General features: G+C 42.7%; 1 long non-coding RNA gene, 1 other non-coding gene and 2 pseudogenes across 2 annotated transcripts in view; 2 read left to right on the top strand and 2 right to left on the bottom strand.

Annotated features, from left to right (window-relative positions):
* LOC148671272 (uncharacterized) overlaps nucleotides 1–14,546 on the bottom strand; it is a 170,859-nt gene that overhangs the window by 141,064 nt on the left and 15,249 nt on the right. The gene's annotated exons all lie outside the window — the stretch shown is intronic.
* LOC148671285 (U1 spliceosomal RNA) lies at nucleotides 4,606–4,776 on the top strand. The gene has a single exon (XR_015937420.1). It is a non-coding gene; the product is annotated as a U1 spliceosomal RNA (small nuclear RNA).
* On the bottom strand, nucleotides 5,399–5,517 carry LOC148671286 (5S ribosomal RNA; annotated as a pseudogene).
* Nucleotides 7,917–8,035, top strand: LOC148671287 (5S ribosomal RNA; annotated as a pseudogene).

Consider the following 14,546-nt stretch of genomic DNA (forward strand, 5'->3'; position numbering starts at 1 on the left):
ATTTCCTTAGTCCTTCCTTAGTCTTCCTGAAATTGTCAGATTATGAGTGAACAAAGCATTTTATTAAAAACACGTTTGTGTTTGTTTGGGAGCTATATTATGTATTTTTCATATGTAAGAAATAATGATGTGTTCCTGCTTATACATTGCACGACTTTAAAAGCTAGAAAAACAGGTTTCGATTCACATTATCTGGCGAGCCTTGTTTTGTCAAAGGAAAATTCTATTCTACTCTGAGAATGTAGGGGGAGGAAGAATGTCCCTTGTCTTTTTACTTACTCCAATACACCAATGCATTAGCATGTTAAAGCGATTTCATTGAGGAGCCTAGCTTTCTTAACTAGTAAGTACTGTACTTACTGGGTTTTGAAGGGGGGGAGGTGTCTTTTGCTGGAAATCTCGCCCCCTTCTACTTTGAAAATACCTGTGAAACAGGTTTAATTCGTCACTGCCAGCACTCCCGCAGAGAGGAGGGTTGTACTTGCAGTGCATCGGTATAGATGGGAAAGCCAGAGCCGAGTCAAGTCTAGCCATGTGTGAGTCTAGTCTCACAGAGCTTCAACAGCAGATGACAACTTGTGAGTTTGATTAAGAATGAATAAAAACATTTCATTAATAACGCGTTTGCGTTTGTCTGGGTGCTGAAAAAGTAAAAAACAATTACTTTTTGACAATGAAGAACTGTGTGTGTGTCTCTCTCTCTGCTGGCGTTTGTAATCGTTTTTATTTTTAAATACATTTTAGCAAAGTAATGTACCATAAAAGTATTGTGAGACATATTTGGGTTAACATGTTCAGTGTTCAGTGTGTGGTAATTTGTTTGGTGCAAGTGAAGTTTTATTTAAAATCTGACCCAGGGAAAAGTGTGGTGTGGACGGCTGAGGAGAGAATGCAGGCTCGCGCTGTGTCCGTTATTCTTTTTGTCTTTTTGAGCCAGTGAAAGCTCTGTTGTCCTTCACATGAATGCCTGAATCATTGTACCGAACCCAGGATTTTACAGTATTTTTTTCCTTAAAATACCAATAACAGCAACATACAGTTTACATAATATGTTGATGTTCCAAAATTAATATAGTTTATGACCTTTATGACCTTTGTTATGCTCTTCGTTAATGTCTAAGCCGGAACACATCATTATATCTCATTTTGTATTTCTTTAAAAAAAAATAGTTTGCCCAGCCTAACAGTAATGTTGTTATTGTTTTTATCCTGTAAAGCGCTTTGAGGAGCCACCTTTAAAGGCGCCATATACAATAAAGTTCATTATTATTACTATTGTTAATTTGCTGGACAGAGAGGTGAACATTATTACGCAGAAGACAAAGATAGCGATTTACGTTGCATTGTGCATTGTGCTGCTATAATACAGTTTTAAATAATTAAAAGTCTAAACACTATCAGCTTTATTTATGGGTTTTAAATAAAGGCGATTTAAACGCGATTTAAATCAATATAAATGTTTATATTGCAATGCATAGGTGACTATTCATTGTTATTAAAATGACTTAAATTCGATCATGTTGTGATATTTAGAAATATAAATTTGTTTGGTGCGAGTGAAGTTTTATTTAATCTCTGACCCAGGGAAATGTTTTATTTTTTCAAAGATGTGATATATAGTATATTCGACGAATCACTGCCCACTGGGTGTGCGGACCTTTTCTTATTTACCTTGTGCAATCGTGTTTCATAAAATGTAATTGTATTATAGCATGAACCCCTGGCGATTTTCTTGATACGTTATATGTGCTCTTGTTTGTATTGTATGTATTTTTGTTGTACAAATAAAAAGTAAAAAGCACAATTTTCCGGATGCAGCTGCTGTAAAAAAAATGAGATCAAGGGTGCTGTACGCAGAGGTCTGAAGCCTGCTCCACAGAAAAACTTTATGTTAAAGAAGTCGAGATCTCGCCATGAGAGGGGAAGCATCTCAGAAAAAGCAGGTGCAGTCGGTTCCACAGTCATAACGCCACTAAGTTGGACGAAAAGAGCAAGAGCCACCCGGCTTCCTCCAGGCAAGTAATGAGACAAAGAGACAAGGCACAGCGGGTAGTGTGGCTGAGCAGTCTAAGGTGCTGGCTTAAGGCTCCAGGTTCTTTGGGGGCATGGGTTCAACATTTGTCTTTCATCTTTCGCAAGCTGTATAGATTTCTTTAAAAACAAGTTGTTGCAGAAAGGAAACGAACACTTGCATTCACGTAAATTAAAAGGCATGGGATTTGCCTATAACGATAAACTCTGTACAGTAAGACATGAAGAAAGGCACCGCTGGGAATCGGACCCAGGATCTCCTGTTTACTAGACAGGTGCTTTAGCCAGCTAAGCCAATTAAGCTAAATCTGTTCCACAGATGTGCAGTGTGCCTTTCCTCTTGTCGTATTCAAGAGTACTGACTGCGTGAGCTCCTCACTGTGTGTCCTGTACTCTACTGTGAATTCATTTAGATCATCTACGTGGAGTACAGTGATAAGATCGCCTTGAATATTTTCACTGAGTAAGTCATTGAAGAAAACAGAAGATGTCAGAGTGGCCTCATCAACAATCCACTCAGGCAGCACTCCTCTGTAAAGTGCCGTTCGTTCACATCGATTGGCTTTTTTTTTGCCTTCATTCATGCAAGTAGTACAGGCAGACGCCCCTATTCTGCCGTGACCCAGATTCGAACCGAGGTTGTTGTGACCACAACGCAAAGTACTGACCACTATACGATCATGGCAAGTTACCAAAACACACGCTGGGGGTGGAAAAGGCTGTGCTCTCTCGTGTGACAGGAGTCACCTGATCCTGCTTTCCAAAAGATCAGCACCATGTACGAAAGAGCCGCATTAAAACCACTCAAACATGTGCAAAATGTGCGAGAAGAGGGGGCTCTTGTTTCCACCTGAAGACTTCTCGCATGTGAGACGAACTGATCATTGCTGCAGCTCAGAAACCTGCAGGAGGTGGGAGGGGTACTCTCGTAGACAGTGCTGACCTTCGGCAAGAGGATTTATACTCTCCAAGATGATATTTGCACTTTCTGGAGAGGAGATTTTCTCCACTTCAGTAGCCCGATTTTGTCGATTGCGTGGAGAGGGCTGTAGAATGTGGCACCGCCTTTCCTGCTCTGTCCATGAAAAGCGTGCTGGTCTCTGGAGAATGAGCAAGGTCCATCAGCGCACTCCAATAAAGGCACTGGAAGCTGCTGAATCGCATTGGCGAAGCTCAACACTGGGCCACTGGGCACAGCTTCCCACCGTTTCCGTAGTGTTGTGGTTATCACGTTTGCCTCACACGTGACAGGTCCCTGGTTCAAAACCAAGCAGAAACAAACCGGCTTCTTTTGTCGCCATGCATACTGTTTGGGGATTCGCCTAGCGCTGTGATTGAACAGACCCACTCACCTCTTAGTGTGCACAGTGCATGTCGCAGCGCTTCCTGCTTTCACTTCAATGCACGTCCTGATGTACCCCGGTCTCCCGCGTGACAGGTGGGGATAATCACCACTATACTAACGAGGAAGACATCGCTCTCTCCGACCCCCGGCATCATATCCCGACCCACCATGCTGGAAGCCGACGCGTGCTGTGATTCCTTTATGGAGCAGAAATGAAAACCGAGGAGCCGAGAGATCATTTCAGCATTTCGCATGTGAATGGAAAACACAAACGACCAACTTGGAATGACTTGCTTTTGACGCTTTTCAAAGCATTCTTTGTGCATCAAACAGACCCACTCACCTCTTAATGTGGAGGGATCTGCACAGTGCATGTTTCCTGCTTTCACTTCAATGCGCGTCCTGATATTGATTTTTTTTCGTGTGCCGTTCGGAGGCTCTGAAAGCGAGAGCAATGAAAAGGTGCACGGCGCTGTGAAAGAAACGGAGGTAAAGACGTCTCTATACATGGATGACGTCACCCTCCTCCTCTCTGACAATGCCTCAATTAGCAGAGCACTGCAGTGCTGTGATCAGTTCTCTTTGGCTTCCTCTGCAAAAATTAACAAATCTAAGAGTGAGATTTTTTTTATCAGAACTGGAGGGAGCCAAAAGAAGGACATGATCTCAGGCTGCAAGAGAAGAGAATTAAGGTCCTGGGGGTGTATTTTGGAGAAGAGATAGGAACAGTAAATTGGCAGAACAAATTGCCAATCTTAAACAAAAAACTGATGCAATGGAAGGACCGAGACCTCACCATGACAGGGAAGGTGCTGGTCATCAAAGCCGAGCTCTTGCCTGTCTTGAATTTTCTGGCTTCTACCTTCCCAATCCAACACCGTGTTGCGGCGGCGCTGAGGAGATTGATGTTTCAATTTCTATGGGGTGGGAAGCAGGAAAGACTCCGAAGGTAAATAATGTACAGGCCGCTACCCTCAGGGGGGAAGTCTGTCCCAGATATTGCTACGAAGCTACGAAGCAGAAAATCTGTGGGAAATAGAGAGCATAGGTCAATATCTCAAGAAACTGTGAAAAACATTATCATGTTTAAGTAAAGAATGTGATTTGAACCAGAAAAAAAGAAATTGTTGCTATTTAACTGGTACCGTGTCAAAATGTAATGAGATGTGATCATATATACTGTTTTAAGTATGTATATTAATGTAAAGCTTTCTAATTTGTGATGTCCTGTATTTTTTTTGTGAAAAGAAAATAAAGTTCATAAAAATCGAAATCGGTTCACCCAGGGCGAGGCTCGGCCATTGCACTCCGGCTGTGCTGACCCCTGCGAATTCCCCAAATGTGGGAATCTCGACTGCATAATTTCTGGTAGTGGGGGACTGCGTTCGCGCTCTCCCCTGATGTGCTTGGTTCAATATCGGATACGGAAGAGTTACGACACCATGAGCTGCGATACGATCCAGTTCGAAGGGAGTCGATTCCACTGCTGGTTCTCGGTTTCTTTTAGTTAGAGGTCCGGAGAAGCATTTCAAGCTCGTTGCACTACTCCTTCCGGACATTCATTCCCTTTTCAAAGTCAGTCGTTTTGCTGTAGTCTGTATTATTTAGGCTGATTATCGAGGTTAGCCTTTATTTGGTCATGGGGGCCTCGGTACTGTATGCTAATTCTCAAGACAGTTTCACCCGTTTTCTGATTGCTAGGTTCTGTACCAGTGCAGACATGTCAAACAGTGAATGGCTGTACCTCTATTGTATCCCTGCTCAATTAATGAAATCAGTAATAAATGAATATATGTATAGTTATATGAAAAACAAGTGGTTTATCGACTCATCTTCATTTGCAGATTTAGAGGCAGATTCGATATTCGTTTTACAAATGGGTTTTTTTTTATATGGGTCACACACATGCCATAGCAACAAAACATCTCTAGAGATGAGGCTATAGATCACCTTTCCATCCTCCAGGTTTTCCTCCCAAAGCCTACGGCACCAACGGCAACCCCTGCTGGCCGAGAGAGCAAAAGCTTGCAGCACCTGGTATTCCCAGGAAGTCTCACATCCAAGTATTAACCAGGCCCAACCCTGCTTGGCTTCCAAGATCAGACGAGATTGGGCACATTCAGGGTGGTGTGGCCGCAAGCGAAAGCCATGGCGCCTAACTCGCTACTTGAAGCTGTGTGTGGCTGGGGCTCTGTGCCCCCCGAGTTGGACTGAAGGATCGTTCGTGTGCAACTCTTTGGAAAGGAGCCTCTTTCCAAATTGCATTGCGTACCTGGATGTTGGCGAATGTGTTCCCTTGTGTTGGCTTGTCCTGCACTGGAGGAGAACAAACAAACTGCACGGAGGAGCACAAGGCAAGTCTTCACAAGACAAAAACCTCCAGTGCACAGCACTCTGAAAACATTTCTGGGCTGTCGCGTGTTTATTTCAGCACATAAAGCACACCAGTCCAACACGTCGGCCGGGCGCGCGGCGCCTCCGCCCTCTTGTGGCTTGCGGCGTCAGAGCAAGAGGCTTCTTCTCGCTGCCTTTCCGCTGTGTTGCAGAGCCCCGAGAGGGAACCTGGAGCGCACACTTTGTGGGGGGCGCTCTGCCCCCGGTCTCTTGCGCGAGTACTAAATCTCACGGCGCCAGCCAGCGGCCAGGAGACAAATACAATATCGCGGGACAGGGGGGCCTCGTCATTGATTGTTACATATGAGACGGGGATTAGGAGGAGACCCCGACTGATTGGTAAAGGGGAACACTAAAAGACCGACAAATGACTCGTTCCCACCGGAGCTGAATGTACCTGCATGTGTCGTGTCGTCTACTTCCCCCGCCCCGCTGTGTTTGCTGTATTGTCTTTGAAGCCGGCCCCCGAGACGAGACGGGCTGTTCCTGTGCCCCAATTAACACTTTACAGGTGCCATTCCCCGGCATTGTGGCCATTGTCGGTGGTCACACGCGATAAGATGAGGTGGAGAAGAGCATGCCCAGCGCGAGACATTCAAGGAGGGGGCTGTGCGAGGTGAGGTGCGACACGCCGGAGCCCCGACGCTGCTAATGCGGAGCACTTGTTGAACTGGCATTGAAAGGACGTGTGCGCACGGAGCGAGCCTTCCCTGCGGCGGAGGGTGGTACCAGTTACATAGCAACAATTTCTTTTTTTCTGGTGTAAATCACATTCTTTACTTAAACATGATAATGTTTTTCACAGTTTCTTGAGATATTGAACTATGCTCTCTATTTCCCACAGATTTTCTGCTTCCTCCCTCCTTTCTCTCCACAGATCTCTGAGGTAATAGTTCTCTTGGGTGATGAACAGGGCCAGGCTACCTGCTGCCTTGACTGGGACCTCGATGCCTTTGAACAGCCCCATGTTCCTCACTCTCCACAGGGCGTCTTTCCCACTGTTCACCACGGCCCAGATCCTGTCAAACACGTCAGGAGGAAGTTTGACAGGAGAGATGCCGATGTAGCGGCAATGCTTGTTAATAAGACAGAATTAAGCGGTGGTATTCTGTCCTAAATGAGGCCCCATCTCACCTTCCATCTCTGTGGTGCAGCCACAGAGAAAGTATTCATGCAGGCTGATTTAAGATGTTTTCTTTTGATAAGGGACAGCTCCCAGATGGGGATGCACTTAGCTAAGCCTGGCTATCATGATCAATGGTCATCCATTGGCGCCTATCTGTCTAGGGAGTGCCAAATGGACATCTGGACTGCATTCCTAAGTGTCAAGAGTAAGTGACTCATATCTCACCTTGATCAACCAATCAGGGACTGGCAGGGCGTGGTAATACCACGTGGGTCTCCAATGCCAGCCAAACTCTCAACCAATCAGCACACATCTGTGTCTTGGTCAAAAAGTGAGCGCAAGCTCAGATCGGGGCTCTCCTTGGCCATTGTCGCACATCCTCAGAGACAATCATGTGACAACTGCTGTTGTCTGCAAAGGGACTTGGACTTTGTTCTAAGCGCAAGGCCGAGGATCCCGTACGTACTCAGAATTCAGAAAGCTTTTAAGCGCAGGAGGCGCCCTATCCCCGCTCGCTCGCTCATTCCCCTGTTCACACGTGCAGTGCGGCGTGTCCGTCTGTTTATTTGTCAGCTTTGGCGAGACACGGGTGCTTGTGTATTAGCGTGAGCGTTTTTTATTCTGATCATGAACAGTTAAACAAGTCCGCAAAGGATCGAGGAAAGGTTTATCGCCAGCTGAAAAGAGACACAGCGCTTCGGCTGTGGAGACTTGTTCGGCTGGCGTTCGGAGAGTCGCGTTTTTCAAAATTGTATTGAGATCGTTTTCCACAGAGCTCAGATGTCAAAGCACAGCAGCAGCTCTCCACAGCGATCCTCTATAGCGCCCTTTCTCCCGCAGCTCCGTCCTCATTGGAAGGAAGCAAGAGTGAAAGGCTGAAGTGAAATAGAGCGGGGACGAAGGCAGTGAAGAGAGAGAACGTGGGAAGAAGAGAAAAACGCAAGGGGAAAAAAGCAGCGTCGTAAAAGAGGTGACGGAGCTGTCCTCTCAATAAGAAGGGTGCCAGCGAGCCTTGCTCTCGCTTACGGCCACACCCCCTTGAGCACGCCTGATCTCGTCTGATCTCGGAAGCTAAACAGGGATGGGCCTGGTTAGAACTTGGATGGGAGACCGCCTGGGAATACCAGGTGCTGTAAGCTTTTAAGCGCAGGAGGCGCCCTATCCCCGCTCGCTCGCTCATTCCCCTGTTCACACGTGCAGTGCGGCTTGTCCGTCTGTTTATTTGTCAGCTTTGGCGAGACACGGGTGCTTGTGTATTAGCGTGAGCGTTTTTTATTCTGATCAGGAACAGTTTTACAAGTCCGCAAAGGATCGAGGAAAGGTTTATCGCCAGCTGAAAAGATACACAGCGCTTCGGCTGTGGAGACTTGTTCGGCTGGCGTTCGGAGAGTCGCGTTTTTCAGAATTGTTCTGAGATCGTTTTCCACAGAGCTCAGATGTCAAAGCACAGCAGCAGCTCTCCACAGCGATCCTCTATAGCGCCCTTTCTCCCGCAGCTCCGTCCTCATTGGAAGGAAGCAAGAGTGAAAGGCTGAAGTGAAATACAGATGCAGCCATTCAAAATGAGCGTTAAAAACCCGCGGTTCAGTAACCGTAGGGCACCGCGGTAAGTGATTGGCTGGCCAAAATGACCGACAGGGGCACTCGTGGTGCATTGGTTGGTAGTGAAAAGATTTAATCATTTAATGTCTTTACTGTGCACGTTTCAATCCACTTAGTTTTGAATATTTATATGGAATTTTACCACTAAAGGGAAATTTTAGTAGCTGAGCATAAAAAGAAGAGGAGCATAACGCATCTGAAGGTCATAAAAGATATTAATTTAGGAACATAAACATTACTGTATGTACATAAACTGTACTGTGTATGGCTGGTCTTGATAGTTTAAAGAAAAAATACACACCAGTCTTCCATTTCTCCCTAAACATTTTAAGCATGAAAGTTTTATGAAACGATACCCAAATAAGTGATTGCTGTATAGAATGAATTTTAATTTTTAAAAATTATTTAACACAAAAATTAAGCTGTTTACATCTTCCGCCTGAGAACAGTCACCCGTTGCTACCCAACGCAGAAACACAGCCACTAACTAGCAAAGAGAGGACATTAGCTAGCCAATATGATAAAGAAATAAATGATTATTTTGTTTATTTCTTTTGCACATTTATTTGAACATTTCCATCGATTGTACAAGCACTTGGAAACTGTCCAATCCCTAGTTCATCAAGCATTTACCGGTCTGGCGCCGGTCTATGTCTTCTAGGATATAATGCCAGCGAACTCTTGTTTTTATGTCCACTATAACTACGCTGGGCAAACGTTCCAAGGTCAAATTCTTCCAGCACGGGGGTACCTTTAAAGCGGAGACGACGGCACCGAAATTTTTTGGCGTGCCTTCTCTTTAAAGCCCTGGCCAAATATGAAGACAGTACGTACAGTTATAATTCAAACGGAATTAAAAACTACACATCCCAGTTACCATGGTGGTGCTTGTGATCATTGCGTTTAACCAACGAAACAGGGCGAAAAATCAGTCACATGACTTGGGGGCAGAGTTTCAAAAGCTTAACCTATCAGCAACAAAGCGAAATTTACACGATAGGCTACCTCAAACTGTCAGTTACACGACTGTGTATGTCGCTTAAGCCACTCCTATTTGGCATTTTAGTTATGGAGGCGAGAAGACGCCCCCCCCCTCTCTGGGTGTCTGATTTGCCGCCATCTTTAACTGTTCGGTGTCTGAATCGGAGTAGCTACGCGTACGAAATAAAGTTAATCCCAACTACAAAACATATATTTTTGTGGTAGGAGGGCGCAAAACATCAGTATTTACTGCTATTAATTACTGTACGTTTTATAGTTGAAATCTGAGCCTAGATATAAAGTTAGATATAAAGTTAAAATCTCGACAAAGCAATGTAGGAAATACAGAGAAAATAAATCCTTTCTGACATCTAAAATCAATTTCGATCAAGGTCTCTAAAACGAACAAGAAAAAGAGGATTTTCGGAGGGCAATTACGCTGTGTTTATATAGAATAACTGATTTATGAGCAATCTAATTTCTTGTTCGTTTAAAACAGTGAAATGTCAGCTGCAAAAGATCGCACCAGAAACAGCACTCTCTCTGCCTGTCATAGACGTTCAAGAAAGGCTGAATGAAGTCATGTCAAGTACAATAATTCGGTGATCAATAATAACAGTTGTAGGACAGTATATAAGGAGGATAAGGATTTTGAAGTTGACTCGAAATCTGATAGGTAACCATTGCAAGGACTTGAAAACAGGTATAATGCATCCCTGATAGGATTCTTGCTGTCATATTCTGAACATATTGAAGATTGCTCAGTGTGGATTTAATTTCCCCAGTGAACAGGATGTGCATTTATTAATTCTAGAAAAAAAGCCTTTCTTGATTTCTCTAGTTCTTAGTTTCTCTAGTTCCCTTTAAAATAAACTATTATTCCACAATGCAGAGAATTACATGGCCAGTATTTACACATGATATTTGTGATTTAAAGAAATTAACACAAGCAGCTTTTGGAGATTTAAGTGTTGGCTGAGTTATTGCAGGATAAAAGACTAGAGATGTTGGCAAGAAGAAGATAATTTGGGGAAAGCTGAGGAATACACTTATAACAAGAACACTTCCTAATGGGGTTAGGCATACTTTTGATGAAGATGATGAAGTTAACAGACTATATGTTTACATAGATACTGAAATAAGGATTGTATTTTAGATAATGTGTAGTTGCTGGCATTGAACTGTGTGTTGGATGCACATGAATTGAAGGAATGGGCAAACATAGCTGATGCGGATCCACAGAGCCAGCATATTAAGATGTTTATAATTAGAGGCAATTTGTTTAAATAACTAGGTATGGATACTGATGTGCAAGAGAAGTGGAAAGGCTGTTTCCTTAAGCCAGCACTATGAGATATTTTATTCTCAGTGAGATGCTGCCATTTCATAGTGGGTTTCTAACACTGTGTATAGTTCCATCCACACAGTGCCTTTACTTCCATCCATTTCTAATCTCTTTATCCAGTACAGAGGATTTGGAGCCTATCCCAGTAAGCAACGGACACAAGGCAGAATACACCCTGGACATAGCGCCAGTCCATCACAGGACAGACAGACACAAACACACACACACCAGGGCCAATTTTCCCATAAACCAATTAACTTACCAGTATGTTTTGGAGTGCGAGAGGGAGTCATATCACACATATGGAGAAAAACCATGTGACCCAGAGAGAACATGTAAACCCCACACACACAGGATGGCAGGAATTGAACCTAGGACCCCAGTGCTGCAAGATAGCAATGCTAACCACTTTGCCACCATTATAAATGGATGGATATCTTAGTTATCTTTTTAGTTCACAGGTTTGCATGCATAATTTAATTTTGAAAGCCACTGAGACATCAGGTACAACTGTTGTATTTATGAAAAAGAAACAAAACAAAAAACATACTAACAACTGTGCCATCCTACTCCTTAGTTAATACATTTTATTATTCATAAACAGTTAACATTGTTAGCAAAATATTTTGAATTATATTTAACCCTATTTTTTCTTTAGTTTTGTATTTAACTTATTATATGATAGTCAGACTTAATGTATATTTGAACAATGAAAATATATTTTTACAAGATGCGGGGGAAAGTGCAACAGCTTATTACAGTGCTAAATTCTTATATTATTGATTGCTAATAGTTTATGCTAACACCTAACTTTCTTAATTAGATGTTTTTAAAACAGTGAACTAAGTGTAACATACTATTCAGAAATACAATCGAAAATAGTTTTGTGGTGTTTGTATGGATGAAACATTTCTAAAATGTATAACGTAACAAAATTAATGTAATGTCATTAGACAGAACAACACGTTTCTGGTTTGTTTTAATTAGCTAGTATTAGTTAGTAGTTAGTAGTTTTAATTTAATTAGTATTGCAATTCGCACTGATTCCCTTGTGAAGATATGGACTTAAGAATATTCGTGCATGGTCAAAAAAATGGCATTAAGCACTTAAAATTAATATGGTTAATAATAGTAAACTGTAACGTGCTGTAACAAGATCGGTTAAACTGCGAAGAAAATGCTTTCAGAGAAAATGTTTCAGGTGTGAAGAACATAGATCTCAAATGCAATTTCAACAAAAACCTGTTCCCACACACCCTGCCCCCACTACCATTAGAATATACACAAAGCACTGAAATCTTTCGAGCTAATGATCAGGTGACCCGAGAGAGAGAGAGAGAAACACCAAGGGGTGCGGAACCAGGGAACTATTTACGTGGAAAACGGGCGATCTCCCCAGACTGTCCGCCCGTTTCACTGTTACCTAGCTACCTCTTTATTTAGAACTCACTAACACTGATTTTTAGTTTAGAAGGATTCAAGTAGGGTTTTAGATGAAAGGCAGCGACCTTAATCAAGCCCAAATCATAATTGAACCCATTCAGAGCCTACATTACATTTTAGCATTTCATTCTGAGCAGAAGACCCTCACACCTGAAGAAGGCTTGCATTTTCTCTCTTCTCTTTTAAGCATGTGTACAATGTGTAATACAATTACAATGTGTAATTACAATGCTGTAATACAATTTGAATCGTATGAGGGTGGGGGGGGGAGGGGGAGGTGTCTTTCGCTGGAAATCTCGCCTGCTTCTACTTTACGAGTCCCTCTCTGCCGGAGTGCTGGCTGTGACGAATTAAACCGGTTTCACAGGTTTCAATCACAGACCATGTGACATGGGAGTCAGGAAACTAACACACAGCGTCACCGGATTTGATAACGCTATAAAAACGCTATAAAATAATGTGACTAGGCACAGAACAAGTTTACAGCACAGTACAATAATAAATGCTGACCATGACTTTAGAAGCATAAATTGCCTTACACTCAATTTAAACACAAGCTGTCTTTAGCCCTCTAAGCTGGTTCATACAGAAATGTAGAGATCCAGGCTCAGAACACACAGCTTCATTAGCGAATACATATGCAGGACAACTAGAGAAGACGTTTTACAGAGGATGGATTTTTAGAAACATCCCATCAGTGACATCACTGAAGTCAACTCCTAGGTACTGTAACTGTCGTGTGGATAGTTTCACAAGAATCAGACAAAGGTTTAAGCATCGCTTGTTCTAGATAAAACTGCGAAAAAAAAACCAACAACCCATAATGTACTTCTTTGCGGGTCTGTTTGCCCAAATCATATATTCACAACGTGAAATTTAGAAAATAATATTACGTAACCAAAATCCGGAATATGGAAACAGAACCTGTGTAATTGTTGATAGATGATGTACTCGTAACATTTTTACAAGACAAACTACAACATTTAAAAAATGACTTGTATGTACTTGATATCTCTAATCAATCCACGGCGACATTGTTAAAGCAGAGTCCCAGTAAAATGAAACTAAAACGCCCTGGGCATACCGTTTCGCGCTTCATATTAGTTGCTCAAAAGTAATTTGACCGTATGAAATGCATAATATAAACCTAGAAACATATACGTGAGCAGTATTTACGTACTGTAGTATCGGTGTTAAGACATACCTCTCAAATACTGTAAATCAAGTTAAAAATATCTCAAGACCGATTCTGGTCATAATGAAACCATGTTTCGTGTATGTTTTCTTTAAAGTACCGAGACCAGCCATATAATGTATGTTTATGTTCCAAAATTAATATCGTTTATGGCCTTCACACGCGTTGCAGTATGCTCCTATTCTTTTTATGCTCAGCTACTTAGATTTCCCTTCAGTGGTAAAATTAGATATGAATATTCAATACTTAAACGGGCACAGTTAAGACATTAAATATACATATACATACTGTATACAGTACAGTTTTCATACAGTAATATGTTTATGTTCCTAAATCAATCTCTTTTATGAGCATGTGAAAGGCATGGTGAATCGATTCTCAAAAATTACTGTACTTTGCATGATTGGAAACAAATGCGTGATTGCAAAATGCTGTGGTGTTACTTTTACAAAGACGGTCAATGAAAAAAAGAATGTTAACCAGGGCAATACTTTGAGTTTACACTTACAGCTTGTCCAAGGTCATTCATTATTAATACTATTAGTAATATCTTCGTTAAAGACTTTGATGGCCACAGCTCAAACATGAGAGGTTGAGCTTTATTAGCTCCACCTTGCCAAAATTCCGGATACTATTATTTTGCTTGTCATATTATAGGAGAATTTACGGTAACTAGCGGTATTTACCGGTAACTTGCGGTAGACTGCGTACAGCGTACCGAAAAATAATGCGGTATCGCCCACGCATTTTGAATGGCTGCATCTGTATGTCCCCCAGCTCGGAGCCCATTGGGCCTGCTGGTGTGACCAGAGCTGCAGCGTCGCCATGCTGGTGGGGGTCAGTTCGGCTTTTCTGTTGGAATGAACAGGGGGGTTACATGATGGTGCTGTCTGTGGTCTGGCTGTCCTGCTGCTCTGGATGAGGGGTGCGTAGTGTGGTGCAGGTTCTTGTCCCATCCTGCTCTTGGTCCAGGTTGGAGGGTTGCACCAATTCTGAGTCTTGTTAGCTGGTATGGATGGGTTTGGGGGTGTTGATACCAGAGTGGTCCGGGGGGGGTGCAGGTGTCTCGGGGGCATTCTTGTTT

Source organism: Lepisosteus platostomus, chromosome 5 (genome assembly GCF_059453375.1).
Source record: "Lepisosteus platostomus isolate fLepPlt1 chromosome 5, fLepPlt1.hap1, whole genome shotgun sequence".
Lineage (NCBI taxonomy): Eukaryota > Metazoa > Chordata > Actinopteri > Semionotiformes > Lepisosteidae > Lepisosteus > Lepisosteus platostomus.